Source organism: Taudactylus pleione, unplaced genomic scaffold, assembly GCF_031769625.1.
Source record: "Taudactylus pleione unplaced genomic scaffold, aTauple2 ptg000529l, whole genome shotgun sequence".
NCBI lineage: Eukaryota > Metazoa > Chordata > Amphibia > Anura > Myobatrachidae > Taudactylus > Taudactylus pleione.
In genome coordinates, this window is record NW_028284931.1 from 5,439,616 (window position 1) to 5,457,857 (window position 18,242).

Genomic DNA, 18,242 nt, shown 5'->3' on the forward strand with positions numbered 1-18,242 from the left:
CCTTTTTTTTTATTGGGGACCACAAAAATGTAGGTCTTTTGGCCTTTTAAAAATTTTTTGCTTTATTTTGCAAAAATGATTACATTAGGATTAGTATTTTAGAATATTAAAAAAAAATGTCACACAACTTGGCAAGGTGCTAGGAACCAGACTACCCTTGTTAATGTTGTGGACACTGTGTTTAAATTGTACTAAGATGTAACTTCATTAGGAAAAGTGATGTTTGCCATAGCAAACAAACACATTGTATTTTAGGATTATCAAGAACATTCTAGAAGTGAATACGTGCATAGTGTTTTAAGGATATGGCCATCATGACTTAAGAATACACCTCCCATTATTTTTAACATCATCATAGGGGTTTTTGCCTTATGCCACATAGTTAGGGTTTCAAATTATTTTTACAACATAAAAGTATAAACATATTAAGAATGTTGTGTGTCTGAAACTTTCAAACACACCCTAACATCATTGTGTTTACCCACTTTTTGGTACATTGAATAATGTGTAATGTTCAAATGTTTGTAATTTTGTTAAGTATTTAAACCAAAAAAATATTTTTCTCTCCACAGATCTAACCCACATCCTGAGGCAAATAAGGGAGGAGCTGCGAAGCACAACTGATCATTTAATGCAGGCCTACTGCCTCCTCCAACGGATTGTTGCGAGTTTTTGGAGGATGTTTAGTTTTTTATAGCATATTTGTCCATTTTTCAAAATAATATTATCTTACATTAAAGTTTATTTTGGTCAAACATTTGTCCTCTTTTTTTTTTTTTAACAAAATAAAGGGTGTAATTCTGAAATTCAAATACTTAGTGAACAAAGCTGGGTGCCTTTACATAGTGTAATAAACGAAAAAATTTATTAGTAAACCTTAAGAACATTTGCAGTAATGTTGTTTTTTTATTTTTTAGGGGTTGGCATACATTATCCACCTCAAAATGGCTTACATAAAAAAAAACTTTTTGGATTTAATTGTAAAAATGTATTAAATAACAAACATGTTGCCAACAGGCTTTTACTCGTAAAATGAATTTCAGAACAGAATCACACATAACAAATGTCCTCAGGGTTTTGCCAAAGAAAACATCTGGCTTAGTCAGACATAAACTACAATAGTAAAAAACAAACAGATTTTTGAATGGAAAACATAAAAATAATAAAACAAAAGGCAAAATAACTAAACTTGTTGGGGGTATATCCTTGCTAAATTTGTTAGTTGTCCACAAACATACAGGGTATTGCCAATGGGTTCCATTAGTTTTGCAGTTTTGGGAAGTGTTGTGATTTTGTTGGTAGGAAAAGAAAAAATTTAAAATTAGGTACACATTAAAATACATTTGCACTAAGTGTTAAAAAAACAAAAAAACAGGTAAATATTCTTACCTAAAAAAATGTGAAACAACATAATCATGCCATCCTCTGGCAAGGCATCCTCTGGCTGCATGGGTACTTGACTCCTTATTGCAATGTTGTGTAAATTCCCACACAGGACCACAATGATAGAAACCATATACGGCGAGTACATGAGTGCACCACCAGAGTGATGGAGACACCGAAACCGGCCCTTTAAAAGGCCGATACAGCGCTCCACCACCTGCCTGGTGGAAGTAAACGTGGCATTATATTGAGTTTGTGGCCCTGGTGTGGGAGTCAAATAAGGAGTCAGCAGCCAGGGTGTGCAAGGATATCCACTGTCACCTGATGGAAATGGGACACCAAAAGATACATAAATTGACCATGAAAACATGTTTACACTATTGGATTTTTACTTACCAAGAAGCCACGCGTCACCAGCTTGCAGTGTGCTTAATTTTGGCCAAATCCCTGAATGCTGGATTACGTACACATCATGGCTGCAGCCTGGGAATTTTGCATTCAGGGAGAGGATCTGGAGGGAGGCATCACATAGCACCATTACATTTAGGGAATGGAAATGTTTTCGGTTCCTATATATTTGTTCCCTGCATGCAGGGGGCTGAAGTGCTATGTGAGTGCCATCCACTACCCCTATGACGTGTGGAAAGCCTGCAATTTCAAAAAACTTCTGCTTTACCACATCAAGGGCTTCCGTATCCAAAGGCATACTAATAAAATGTGCTATATGATTGAAGAATGCATCTAGCACACGCCTCAGGATCCATGAAAATGAGGGCTGGGAGAGGCCACCCACCAGCCCCACAGTGGTTTGGAAGGACCCCGAGGTGCAGAAATGTAACACCGCTAACAACTGTGTAAGTGGTGAGATTGCTGTAGGAATGTGAATCTGACTTTCTAGATCATTCTTTATTATTGAAAGAGTGTCTAGGATAATATTTGGAGGCAGGCGATAAGTGGTTACAACCACATCATCAGGCATTCCAAAAAGGGTGACACATGTTCTATATATCTTGGCCCCTGCATGCCTCGTATGCCTACGCCAAGGAGGAGGCTGAGGAAGGTTGGTGGGGGGCAACATGGCCACTATTAGCTGTCCCACATCACTCTGTAAAGTTAAAAATATTTTTAAAATTGGTTCTAGAGAATGTTTTTTGATTATTTTTTCAAAAATACTTAGCTTTATAATAATGGTGCATATTCTTACAGGGTTGGGCAATGCCATCTTCGGAAATCCCTGTTTTTTTTAAGTGAAGACATTTTTTTTTTAGAATTTGTTATTCAAAACCACTATTACTACTATTATTGTTAAAACAAACCTTAACTTTTAAATTGGTCAATATTAATTGTTGTCAAATTTTTGAATTAACATTTCACAAATACAAAAAAACATTATTAAATGAGAATAAAATGACCCCCCAAAAAAATCAATTAAAAAAACACAAATTTAGGTTTGTATAAATAGACACTTACCTGATTCAAGTACAAAATAGACTGTTAAACACCTTTAAAAAATATAAAAAATAAAGATTAAGTTTTATACAATAATGTAATTTTTTTAGGTTTAGAGAACAAAATTAAAATAAACAACAAAAGCAGTAGGCTGGCACACTTACTTGAGACTTCTACTAACGTAGGTTTTCTAAGGGTCCAAAAGCACGGCCACCCAAACACAAGTAACCGGGTTTTGTAAATGTCTGCACCAAACAAATTTGTAAACCAAACACCACCACCAAAATAAAAACTAAATAAAACCACCAACCAAAAAATAAATAAATAAACAACACCAAAAAATTTAGAAATAAAACCCCCACCAAATAAAAACAAAACAAAAAAAAACAGCATAAAAAAAAACCAACACCAAAAATTAACCCCCCCCCCAAAAAAACCACCACCAAAATAAAAAAATATAAAAAACACCCCCCAAAAAAAATCAGCAAAAAAAAACAAAACACACAACCAACACTCCAACACACACAAGCAACACTCCAAAAACACACACAAGCACCTCTCAAACAGCTCACAAGCACCTCTCAAACAACTCACACAAGCAACACTCCAAAAACACACACAAGCAACACTCCAAAAACTCACACTAGCACCTCTCAAACAACTCACACAAGCAACACTCCAAAAACACACACAAGCACCTCTCAAACAACTCACACAAGCAACAATCAGAATCACACTCAAGCAACACTCCAAAAATACACACAAACACCTCTCAAACAACTCACACAAGCAACACTCCAAAAACACACACAAGCACAACTCAAAAAACTCACACAAGCACCTATCAAACAACTCACACAAGCACCGCTCAAAAAACTCAAACAAGCACACCTCAAACAACTCCAAACAATGTAACCATTAACAATCCCTTCCTGCACCACAAATCACTCCAACTACAACCCACAAGTAAGGGAACATTTTGCTTTGCCTTAAATACAGAAAAAAAACACAATTATTGAAGAATGCAGGAAAGGTGTGCATTTGTAGTTAGGGAAATAAGGATGCGCGGGTAACCAATACAGGGATACGCTCACATCTAGCCCATCCCATGCAGTGATTACGGAATGCAGGGAAGGTGTGCATTTGTAGTTAGGGAAATAGGGATGCATGGGTAACCAATCCAGGGATGCGCTCACATCTAGCCCAATCCACGCAGTGATTACGGAATGCAGGGAAGGTGTGCATTTGTAGTTAGGGAAATAAGGATGCACGGGTCACCAATCCAGGGATGCGCTCACATCTGTAAAAAAGTCTGAACAAACAGTATTCTTCATGCTCTCTCACAGGTTTGAAAACTGTCAAGCGAGGAGAATGGTGAGCAGATGCCAACTGAGGCAGGTAAGTGCGAATCACATTTTTGAAACAACACAACAGTTCATATTTCCAAAATATACTTTTTTAATTTTATCTAATTTTAAAAATGTTGTAGGTGCTGGGAATCCAATTCCACCAGTAGAGAAGGAGGAGGCCAAGAAACCCTCCATTTTCATTGATCGAGCTTGAGACATTGGTGACCATGACAATGGAGAACCTTGTCCATGCCCCAAGAAATATGGGGGCTGGAAACAAAGACAGAATTTGGGAGGAGATATCCAGGGTTGTTAATGCTGTGAGGACAACCTCCAGAACCATGAAAGTCGTTAAAAAACGGTAAGAAACTGATATTGTGAGTGTACTGAAGTCAAAAGCTTGATCTTATTTTAAAAAATTAACCCTTAAAAAATGCAAAATCACATTGACAGCTGGACGGATTTCAAGTACCAACTGAAGATGAAGCTACGGAGTAGGGTGGACCATGCTGTGGGGACAGCTGGTGGTCCCATCCCTGAGGAGCTGGCCTTGATGAGGTTGGAGACGTTGGCTCAGGGATGTGTGACGGAAGAGGAGATAGTCGGCGTGTCCACTATGGACACTGACATGGCCGACTTCAACGCTCCACATGTGCAAGAAGGTACATTTTTTTGGGAAGCCAAAAAGTATAAAGCTCAAACGTGTATGCGTTTATTTTTGGGAAACAAATACTAATATTTTTTTATTTTATTTCCAGACTCAGAGGAGGTAGTGCCTGCTCCTGAGGTCAGGTCTGGGTCCAGCACAGATGGAGACTCTGCAGGGGAGGATCCAAGTACTCCATCTGGGGACCCTGTTGAGTCTACTCCAGGGCAACCATCAGACCGAGCAGGACCTCTCCTCACCAGGTTGGTCTCCCAAACTCAGGAGAACAGATGTGTTCTTCTGAGGATGGAGACCACTCTGGTGAGGGTGGCGGTGGCCCTGGAGACCATTGCTGGGGCCCTTGATCGTTTGGCCAATACCCAGGAGCAGGCCAACCCACCTGCCATGATGGAGCGAGACTCCCTTCCTCCCAGGACCACCACCTCTGGCAGCCCAACAGCCACCACCGCAAGTATGGAGAGCCCTATGCCTATGCCTAGGCTAGAGGAAATACCATCTACCTCTGGCCAGGCCAGTCGGCGTGTTACACACCAGTCGGCTGTCCGTAGCTTACCTCTTCCTCCAAGCCGGCCCAAATGACGAAAGTAGCCCTGGATATCTCCTCCCTCACCTGTTGTCCAGTCCCCATATTTCTTGTCACCAATGTCTCAAGCTGTTTTATTTTTATTTTATTTTTTTTAATTTATGTTTGTTTGTTTTTTATTATTTTAATTATATGCAAATGTTGCCATAACAATTATTATTTAAATTGTGCTGAAAGGCAAATTTCAAAAAAATTAAAAATTTTAATACCAAAACACAATGCTAGATGTTTTAAAAACTGTTTTACAAAAAAAGGTTTAAAAAGCACAAATAAACATTTGTGTTACGAATTCCCTAATGCACACCCAAGTGAAATGAGTTACAAGGTAATTAGCAGTGTTAATAGTTACAATGCAGCAATCTTAGCTGCTTGGTTTGTGTGGTTCCAAATCGAAACATCGCAGGTAACATCAGATTAACGATTGTACTGTTGTGGCTTACGGATGCTCCTTGCCTACCTTAGTCTGGATGATCATCCTGTTCGTAGAGTGACGTTTTCATGCATCCGCAATTCTTGGTCGTACGAAGCAGGTCATTTATGCACTCCCCTAAAACGCCTGGAAACGCTGAAGAACGCCTCCGTTTACAGACCACCACCCCCGCATACTCCCACAAACGGTCTTTCCTGTCAATCAACTTTAGCAATCCACTTCCGTGTCGGAAGCCCTACGACCGACAGTATTTTTGATCGGTAGAGCTCGTACACACATGCGCACTGCTAGCCGTGCGCAGGTGCAGAAAGAAAAACATAGTATGCATACGACCGTGCGGCTGCAACGACCGACTCTGAATGAGGTCCTGTTTGTAGTATGTATGTAAGTAAGGAGAACTGTATGTAAGTAAGGAGGGTGGTATGTATGTAAGTAAGGTTTACTATGTATGTAAGGAGGACTGTATGTAGTATGTATGTATGTAAGCAGGACTGTATGTAGTATGTATATAAGTAAGGAGAACCGTATGTAGTATGTAAGTAGGACTGTATGTAGTATGTATATAAGTAAGGAGAACCGTATGTAGTATGTATGTAAGTAGGATTGTATGTAGTACGTATGCAAGTAAGGAGAACTATATGTAGTATGTATGTAAGTAAGGAGGATGGTAATTATGTAAGTAAGGAGGACTATTTGTATGTATGTAAGTAAGGAGGACTGTATATGTCACCTCGCCACTCCAGTAGGAGCCCCCGCCGGTCTGGGACTGGTTAGCTGGCATACAGAACAGTGTGTGCTCCCGCTTGATCTTTGTGGAGGTGGTGATGGTGTTCGTGCACCCTTAATGTCATTGTGCTGCTGCTCTATGTCTCTTACACTAACAGCAGCCGGCGTCCACCACAACACCGGCCCTGCAGCACAGACTGTGGCTCAGGCACGATGACACCACCGGACCCTACACCTACCTGCCCCAGCTGGAGAACATCAAGGCCCCAGCCCCAAAACCCCTTCTCATTAGAGGCAGGCTCCTCCACATACACAGGTACCACTTGCTTATGGAGGCAGACTCCGCAACATACCCAGGTATCCCTTACCACTGAGGCAGCAGGCACAGCAACATTAATTCTATAGCTCTTATCACTGGGGCAGCAAGCTCTGCAGCATAACCCCTATAGCCCTTACCAATGGGAGGCAACAGGCTCTGCAACATACCCCAGTGTGCCTCATATACACATACTCAGGTACCACTTACCAATAGAGATTGACACTGACTACTGGAGGCAGTCTCATTCATATACCCAGATACTACTGAAGAACAGCTCCTACAATGCATTATAAAGGGCATTACTGCGTGTGGCATAATGTGTTATAAAGGGCATTACTCTGTAAGGGAATGAACATTATTCATCCTGAGGGGTGAGCTTGGGGTAAGCCCAGCACTTCCATAACTGGTGGGCATGCCACCAAAGTGTGATGAATTGTGGGTGTTCCGCAAGGACACGCACCCTCCCCAATTGGCCACCTATAAAGGCTTTTTTTTTGGGGGGGGCAACTTTCAACTTTTGCCCTGAGCTCCACAATGTCTGCAACCGGCCCTGTGCTGAGCCCCCAGTAATGGCCTTAGTAGTGCCCTCGGTAATATCCTTATTGGTGCCCCTTATGCAGAGCCCACAGTAATGCCCCTTATGCAGAGCCCCCAGTAATATCCTTATTGGTGCCCCTTATGCAGAACCCGCAGTAATGTCCCTCATGTTGTGCCCACAGTAATGTCCCTTATGTTGTGCCCCCAATGCTGTGCCCCCTCCCAGCACAGAACAGGCCCCACTCACCTGTCTGTTCATTAATTACCTTTCTTCACAATGGCTGCTGGGCACCACTCCAGTCCACGCCATCTTGTGTGTATGTATTATAGTTAGTAGAAATATTTACCATCTATATACATAAACTATATTAATAGTAATATCAAGCATACTGATGTGCCCAACTAGTTTGTTGCTCCATAGGCTATGTAGCATGCCATGCAAGGCGCGCCACACACCACGCCATGAGTCATGCTACACAGAAAGTTTAGTAATGTAGCATAGCGCAGCGCTGGAAAAAAGTCATAGCGTGTAATACAACTTTTTGTCCATCAGGTGTCATGTTTCCTAAACTACATAGCGCATGCATCTGATTTCCAGTGCATGTTCTGTATCTCTGCCCAATGATTGGCTGACAGAAGCGGTGATTCGGTACACTATACAGTAGTACAGCGTTTTGTACATGGAATCAGGAATGTATAATAAAGCGGTAGAAGAATATCTAATAAAGTTTTAAATCATTAATCTCTACATTACACACTTACTGTGCGGTTGAAATTGCACTCTTGTGCCAATGTAAGTACTGTCGGCACTGTCCGAGACTTAGACATTGTAGTGATATCATTACTTTAGGAACTACAGTACTGTAGTAATGGGTGAAGTGTGTGGCCTAGCGGGCTAATGCCTAGTCTCACTGCTTCTCCCATCTTCTTGTCCCATGGGTTCGAGACCTTGAAAGTACATTTTTTTCATTATTATTTTTAAAATTTTCACTTACAGTATTCAGTATTCTATGCAGTACATGTTGAGCGCATGCCCAATGCTTCGGGAGTCAAATGCAGCGAAAGTGGGATTTTTTATACATACCTTAGAGCGCAAACTTGCGTCAATTTCGACGCTGTCCCAGACTTGAACACTATAGTGATTTTTAATAACCAGCAACTGGTAGCGGGCTCTGTTTGAGAGAGAGGTCTCTGTATTAAAAACTGACTGTGCATTTAAAGTGCAAACTTGCATCAATGTAGGCGCTGTCCCAGCCTTGGACACTATTGTGATTTATTATGACCAGTAACTGGTACCTGTAGTGGGATCTGTTTGAGAAAGAGGTCTCTGCATTTCAATCTGACTGTGCATTTGAACTACAAACTTGCATCAGTGTTAGCAAGGTTGGTGCTGTGGTGGCTGTCAGCCAGCTCCAAAGGGTTACAAATTTCTGGATTGCATGCCCAGTGGAGGGGTTACAATGACAATGGAATCTGTGGTGCATGTCCAGTCGAGCTAAGCCATATAGTAGAGTACGCCATGTATCGCTATGCCATGGCATATGGAAGATCATCACTGTGCATGCCCAGTTGTCTGTATTACTACAGTATGCTGTTGAATTTTCACACTTGCGCCACTCTGCGCTGTCCCAGACTTGTACACAATAGTCATTTCATGACTTCAGAAACTGCTACAGTAGTGGGGTCTGTTTGAGAGGGAAGTCTCTGTATTACAAACTAACTGTGCGTTTAAAGCACAAACTTGCGTCATTGTCGATGCTGTTCTAGCCTTGGACTCTATAGTGATTTCTCATGACCAGTAACTGGTAGTGGGATCTGTTTGAGAGAGAAGTCTCTGTATTACAAACTGACTGTGTGTTTAAAGCACAAAATAGCGTACATTTTGATTCTGTCCTATACTTGGACACTATAGTGATTTTATGAGTTCAGTAACTGGTAGTGGACTTTGTTTGAGAGAGAGGTCTCTGCATTACAAAATGACTCTGTGTTTAAAGTGCAAACTTGCATCATTGCTAGCATGGTTGGTGCTGTGGTGGCTGTCAGCCAGCTCTGAAGGGTTACAAATGATGGTATCTCCTGGTGCATGCCCAGTGGAGGGCTTATAATGACAATGGAATCTGTGGCGCATGCCCAGTGGAGCCGCTCCTTAGCTGTGGCATAAGGAGGCTCATACTGTATACTGTACTGTAGTAGTAATGTGCATGCCCAGTGTGTCAGGAGTCACACACAATGGAGCCACTCCATACACCAGTTGAGCTACTGTACAGTACAAGGAGGCTCACTACACATACAGTACAGTACTGTAATGTGCAGCTGTCACATCACATACAGTACACGACAGATGCAATTCTTACTAGCAGAGGCTTGTGGGGAAGGGATTAGGTGATCCACCTTGCATACACTTCCTCTCCTTCTGTTCGAGACCTTGATCATTTTTTTATTTTTTTTATTTTAAATGTTCACTACAGTACAGTAGTTCAGTACTGTTATCCAACCCTTACTAAACTCAATACATTATACTATATATTGTATGTAGATGTGCCCAGCTACAGTACTGTAGTTTGTTGCTCCATATGCCATATAGCGCATTGCTAGTCATGCACTGCGCTGTTCCATAGTGAGTCTCATAGCACTGCGCATGCCCAGGTGTCTGTATTACTGTACTGACTGTGCACACTTGCGTTAATGTAAGTACAGTACTGTCGGCATTGTCCCGGACTTAGACATTGTAGTGATTCCATGAATTTAGGAACTACAGTAGAGGCAGTGAGCTAGGGAGCTAATGCCTAGCCTCACTGCTTCTACCATTTTCTTGTCCCGAGGGTTCGAGAATTTAAAATATACATAATTTTTTTTTAAAGCTTCACTAATACATTATCCACAAATTCTAGCATTTCTATGCTACAGTACTTAATGACACTGTGTGCTCAAGAAAGGGGTGTATGGCGCACCAATACAGTACCCACATTCAGCACAAAGCTAGTCACGCTACAGTATAGCGTTTCGAGTCTATTTCTACTGCGCATGCCCAGTGTGATGGGATTCACACACTGTATCCCAGACTACAGTACTGTATAGTGATTTCATGACTTTATAAATTAGTAGTATATTAGGCTGTTTAAAACTGGGGTCTCTATATTACAAGCTGACTGCATTTAGAGCACAAAATGGTGTCAAAGTCCACGCTGTCCCAGCCTTGGACACTATAGTGATTTCTCATGACCAGCAACTGGTAGTGGGCTCTGTTTGAGAGAGAGAGCTCTCTGTATTACAAACTGACTGTGCATTTAAAGTGCAAACTTGCAGCAATGTCAGCATGTTTGGCGCTGTGGTGGCTGTCAGCCTGCTCCAAGGGGTTACAAATAGGATCTCTGGTGCATGCCCAGTGGAGGGGTTGCAATGGGATCTCTGGCGCATTCCCAGTGGCGTCGCTCCATAGCCATACGCAAGTAGTGCTATGCCATGGCGTATGGAAGATCATACAGTAGCTGGTCATGATTCACACACAGTGAAGGTAGGATATCCATATTACACACTGACTGTGTAATAATAATAATAATAAAAAAAAAATATATAAAAAGTGTAACCTTCCAGGTTTCGAACCCTGGAAAAGGGATGTACAGACAACTGCAATGTAGTGGTCTGATTTCTAACCACTATACTACAGATGCCTGAGTACTTCATCACAGATGTCAAGATGGCCAATCTTGTTTTTATTAGTTGCAATGCTGCTATAGTACAGTACTCGATGTATAACTCCATTACCTGCCAATGTGCTGCTACTGTACAGTATACATACTGTACTACCCTCCATAGACACTTATTAGCGGTCAGCACTGTCAGTTGCAATGGGTTTTCTGGCACATGCCCAGTGGAGCCAAGCCATACAGTATGCCATGTAGCGCTATGCCATGGCATATGGAAGATCACAGCACTGCACATGCCCAGTGGGTCAGTAGTCAAATGCAGCTAAATGACTTGCTATGACAGGCTTGTGGACAAGTAGTTAGGTGTTCCGTCTCTGTACCTGCCTGTCCCACCTGTTCTAGACCTTAATAATTTTTTTTTTAATTCTTCACTAGTTCAGTATTGTTATCCAACCCTTACTAAACTCAGTACATTATATATACTAGATGTTTAACTTTGTCCCCCAAATATTTTTTCTTCTGCCCCCAAAATGAAAGTGATTTTTTTGGGGTGTTAAGTGTTTTTTTTTAAAAAAATTTGACGCAGTTTACCTTCGGTTGACTGTCTGAGGGCTGCATGGGGGTTCCCGCAATATTGCATTCCAATTCAGTACTTTTTTCCGCCTGCTATTCATACAGTAGGCAAAATTTTTTTGCATAAAACTGTACATTGCATTGACTTCCCGCCTAGGTATAAAGTCTTTCAAATTGAATATGGCGATAATTTTCCGCATGGCGAAATTATGTAATTGTCAAAACTTTAACTGGTCTCATCTTTTTGCTCCAAGGGGTCTATTTACTAAGCAGTGTTAGGAGACAGAGTGAAAAGTGATAAGAAAGTGATAAGGTGCCAACTAATCAGCTCCCAACTATCATCTCACAGGCTGTGTTTGAAAAATGACAGTTGGGAGCTGATTGGCTGGCACCACTTTTCACTCTGTCTCCTAACACTGCTTAGTAAATAGCCCCCTAAATTGAATACGGCCCTCAGTGTGTACAGTATGTGTACTGTACTGTATACTACTGTAATTGCCGAGCAGCCGGGAAATCACTGGGAAGGGCAACAGGGATACTGTATATGACTGCGGGGGGCAACCCCATCGGCCAGCGCCCCTGGTGATGCACGTGTTGGGTCTCAGACGCACTTAAAGACTGAATTACACACAAACACCAATTTTATAAATGAATGACAATTTTTACTTAACCTAACATACTATACTGTACTGTTTGCAGTTAATCACACCTTTTTAATACTGTACATGCTTTTAGATAAGATGAAAACAAAATTGATTTGCCAATGGTAACTGCATTATGCCAACTAGAAAAAGTAAACAAAAATGATTGTACTGTACCTGTAAGTACTGAACTGTACGGTCAAACACAGTAGTGTACAGTAGATTAAAAATATATTATGTTACACAGTACTGTAGTTTAACAGTATACAGTATGAATCTATAGTACTGCATTTTATATACATTACTGCAGTTTTCTTAGTTACTGTATGCTGCCCATCCACTAGACATGCTGAAAAGTGCCCGATTGCAACATTGCAATCAAGCAGTCATTTGTCAGTCTGTGATGAGCCTGCACTGAACAAGCAGTCATTCAGTGCAGACTCCTCAATCATCTGCAAATATTGCTCAACCTGACATTATTGTCAGGTTGACCAGCTTGTTTGCATGATGATACAGGTACAGTACCTTTACTGTAGATGTCTAAATGACCAGCGGCCATGTGCATCGCTGGTCATTTTAGACATTTTAGCAAACGACTTATGAACGATTGAACGATAGAAATTGTGCACATTATTGGAAATGACCAGCGATGAGTGCGGCCGCTGGTCGTTTCCGACATCTACAGTATCATCGGGCAAACATGCTGAACAACCTGGAAATATCATCAGGTTCAGCATGTTGCCTAATGATTGATGAGCCTGCTCTGAACATCTGTTCATTCAGTGTAGGCTCATCACAGAGAAACGACAGCATGATTACAATGTCATAATTGTGCTCTTATTTCTCCGTTGGCTAGTGGATGTGCGCCTTAAGTCTTTACTCAACAACTTTATTACACTATGAAATTAGCATGCATTTCTAAGAGGGGTGCGGTGTGGTGCCTGCTGCCATGCAGATGTACTTCCATAGCTGTATTTGGTGGCTGTGTGGCAGTCCTCCATGCTTGTTTTCTTGTCATGCGCAGCACCCCATTAAACATGTCCTTTATCTGGTTCAGTTCTTCTTTTCCAATCCTGAGTCTTGTCCAACATCTTGAGAGGATATCTTCTTTTAAATTGTTGGGCATTGGCACTTTCTTCTGACTGCCATCAAAGTTCACACGCTTGGTCCAATTGCAATAGAGGTCATAGGGCACATGTTCTTGAAATATTGCTTGTGCATATCGATGCGTCTCACAATTGGCAGCTCTGTAAATTTCATTGTACTTGTCAACGGTGATTACAGCCAGTACATAAAAGACAAATAAAAAATTATATATTATTGAATATTCCGCACCTTAAATTGTATTTACGTATATAATTGTATGCACATACAGTATTATACTGTACCTATCATTGCATTATTGCCCTTCTTTGCACATTCAACTTTTACACTAATGGTACAGTACACACTAAGTTTAGATTTATGTTATAAAAATAGCACATTTGGTGCTCTATATCAGTTCTGAATATATATTGCGATAGAAGCACTGGTAAAGTGGTCAATGGCAGGTACATTTGTCCTAGGTTTTGGCCTATGTGTTCTAAAAACCCCCAGGAGAAGTCTGTTTTGTAAATAGACCAGAGTATCGGCTTTTGGTAAAGCCGGTTTGGGAGCTGGGGGTGTGGATGTGAGGAGAGGGAGTGCTCCATCCACAGGCCACTCCAGGTTTTGGGCCTTTTTAGCCTGGTAACAGGCTCATTAGGATTTGCACCTGAAAATGGCTGATTTAGGCTGTGTTAGGCTGAGTGTCTCACATCTGCTGGAAGCAGGCATGCAGGCTAGCATGTCCTGAGACACTGTGATATTCCTGTGAGTACTGTGCACATGCTGTTATTGATGGTGAGGGCAGTAGGCCCTACCATTCTGGTAGTGATTTACCTGATGATTAGTTGGCGCCCAGATGGGCTAGGATTTTTGTCTATGTTTTGTTATATTTATTTGGCACAATAAAGACTGGTGCCGACCAGTTTGTACGAGAACCCCAGACTGGTGTCCTGTTTCTACAGCTGCTGTGAGTATAAAGAGGGAGTCCATCTACCCCAGGAGAGGGACCCCTATCCCAACGGTGTCACAATATTTATATATATATATCAGGCATACTGTACTGTCATGACCAGGGCTAAACATACAGAACTGTACAGTAAAGGCTAAATAGTATTACACATTAAATTTCCTCACATTTACACCAGCAGATAATGTGAAATGTGGCCTGCTCGATGGAAACTAAGGTGCATACAGTACAGTATGTATCAAAGCTTGATGTGAGATAAAATTGTGAGATATATAAAGTATAACCAGGTTGTAACTTACATTTTGCAGGCTGTGTTTAAATAAATTATAGTTTTGAGTTGATTGGTGATATATATTTCCCAATTTTATCTCACATCAAGCTTTGATACATATGCCCCTTGATACGCATAGATGCGTCTATGAAGGAGACAATATACAGCACATTAGACACAGCAGTATTGCGACTAAAACAAGATGGCTGCTAGGACAAGATGGTCACTCACGGGAGACTAAACGGACAGCAGGAGGCTAGGAATCGATCAGCGGTATACGATGTGTGTGATAGAAAATCTTTACGCAAATAAGCATCTACAGGGACGGGCAAAGGACGGGGCATACTGTGGCAGCGGGACATTAAACACAGCAATATTGCAACTAAAACTAAGATGGCCACTGAGCAAACACAAGATACCAAATAAATATAGAGCAATTGAAGTTCAATATTATTAAGTAAGTTTACTCCAATACAATAGACTCTCCTCAACTGCCAACCACCTGCCATTTCTACTGTATGCTACTCTACTCTATGCCACCCAGCTGTATTTTAAAAGAAACCACAATGCACTAGACATTGTATTGTTTGTATTGTACAAAATGCAGTGACATACAGGTACTGTAAAGGCAGACCTTTGAGCTGACTGCTTACATTAAATGGATTAACAAAGCATCCTTTATTATGGTAATGAGAGGCTCTTGCTTGCTTTGGGGGAAGGGACCTGATGCACTGTGTGTGACTCCAGACCCACTGGGCATGAGCCAGAAATCTCATTGCAACCCTCCCACTGTGCATGCACCAGAGATGCCATTTATAACCCCTCAGAGCTGGCTGGCAGCCAAAACAGCACCAACCATGCTGACATTGATGCAAGTTTGCACTTTAAATGCACAGTCAGTTTGTAATGCAGATACCTCTCTCTCAAACAGAGCCCACTACCAGTTACTGAACTCATGAAATCACTATTGTGTCCAAGTCTAGGACAGCGTCGAAATTGATGCTATTTTGCGATTTAAATGCACAGTCAGTTTGTAATACAGAGACCTCCCTCTCATACAGAGCCCACTCACTACCAGTTTCTGAAGTCATGAAATCACTATTGTGTCCAAGTCTGGGACAGCGCAGAGATTGGCACAAGAGTGCAAATTCAACCGCACCGTCAGTTTTTAATATACAGTATAGACACATTCATAGCGGCACACTAGTTGTCCTAGCAGATGGGGGATGGAGTCCTTGGCATTGGTCACTATTTGCAGCCTTTTCAGGACACAAGGGCAGAGCTGATTGCTTACAGTAAATAGCTAACAGAGTGTCCTTTATTATGGTAATGAAAGGCTCTTGCTTGCTTTTGGGGGAAGGGACCTGATGCACTGTGTCTGACTCCCGACCCACTGGGCATGCACCAGAAATCTCATTGCAACCCTCCCACTGGGAATGCACCAGAGATGCCATTTATAACCCCTCGGAGCTGACTGACAGCCATCACAGCTCCAATCGTGCTGACATTGATGCAAGTTTGCACTTGAAATGCACAGTCAGTTTGTAATACAGAGACTTCCCACTCAAACAGATCCCACTACTGTAGCAGTTTCTGAAGTCATGAAATTACTATTGTGTACAAGTCTGGGACAGTGCAGAGTGGCGCAAGTGTGAAAATTCAACAGCATACTGTAGTAATACAGACAACTGGGCATGCACAGTGATGATCTTCCATGCGCCATGGCATAGCGCTATATGGCATATGGCTTGGCTCCACTGGGCATGCGCCACAGATCCCATTGTATCCCCTCCACTGGGCATGCGCAAGAAATCCCATTGCAACCCCTTGGAGCTGACAGCCACCACAGCGCAGACATTGACGCAAGTTTGCACTTTTTAAACGCACAATCAGTATGTAATGTATTACTTTTACGCAGCCTTTTAAACAACAACACTACTACAGTAGTTTCACTATAGTGTCCAGAGCTGACAGTGGCAAAAAAAATTATTCTTTTGCAGGGCTCGAACCAAGGACCAGCATTGTTGCAAAGCAATCACCTAACCATTAGCCCACAAGCCAGCTATATTAAGAACCACACAGAACGGCCTCATCCTTGTGCCACCCACCCACCCGCTGCTGTTTTTAATAATAAAAAAATTGTCTTCCTTTCCAATTATTATACAGTACTCCACCATTAGATAATAATTAATCCCATCTCAGTGAAAGCTGTGCGTGCATTTCATTAATCTACAGTATCGGTTATACCATAATAAAGACTCTGGCAACTTTACTACTGTACAGTTATGTACATTGTGTACTGATTTGCATCCCAATCTAAGAGCTTACTGTATGTATGTTACATTAAAAATATTGGTTGTTTTAACATGCAAATACTGTACAGTGCGGGAATGTGATATTCATCTAATTTAACAGTATGGCATTGAGTACAAATTACAACAGTGAAGCACTAGCCACCCAGAGCGGTTAAGTGCTGTATTACATGCCATAGCATATCCTTAGTTGAAGAATACCATGGTACGCCACAAGTCAAGCCATCACGTAACTTACCATGGTGCGACTCAGAGGCCTGAACACCATGCCATGAACAACAGACTAGCTGGGCACATCTGTATAAGTACAATGACCCTCTTTTTATGTTGGTTTGTGCCTCCACTTAAATATCGAGAGCTTCCAAAGGAAAACTTATTTATTACTATATACAAGAGAAATTGGTGTTACGATAACGTTGTCATCCAAAATATCGACAAGTGTGTATGCACCTTTAAGGTGCATACACACTTGCTGATATTTTGGATGACCAATGATGCGTGCTCCCGCAGGTTGTTGGTCATTGTCATTGAGGGAGGGTGCCTCATACCCAAACTGAAAGATATCGTTCATGATATGGTTCAGTGTGTGTGCTCAATGTCTTTACCGACAGTGAGTACACCCCTGCTGGAGACACACTAGATGATATTGCTCATGGAGCGAATCGTCTAGTGTACACTAACCTTAACTTCTTCTGTCTCCTTTATACTACAAGTCCTACACTGGCTCCTCATCTCCTTAGAACCAAATTCCAACTTCTCAACACTTACCTATAAAGCCCTCACCAAATCCCCTGCCCTTACATCTCAACTCCATCTACCTCTACACTCCCACTGCCTACTTCTCACTGACAATGACTGCAGCATCTCCCAACTACTTTCTCCCACTCCTGCCTTCATGACTTTACCTAGAACTCTCTCCCTCTCAGACTCTCCGTCTCTCTCCAAAGCTTCATACAGGCTCTCAAACCATACTTCTTTTCTAAAGCATTCCTTCTCTCATTCTAACCAACCTTTCCATGCTCCTTAGAAAGTGAGGGGTGCAACTAAGCCTCCTCATGGCTAATTGAATTGACCCAGTGACTGAATACAAGGTTTATACAGTATGTGACCTCATAACTACTCTCTCCTACACAATATATGAAAGTCTCCTCTTACCCAGTGAGGTGAAGGGCTGGTGATTCTCCATCATCACGTCCTTGTACAGACCCTTGTGTTCCTGTGTATATACTCCCCCTCCTGCATGAAGAGATAGAAAGTGACATCCTGACACCCTATAGGAACCTGACACACACAATGATAGTC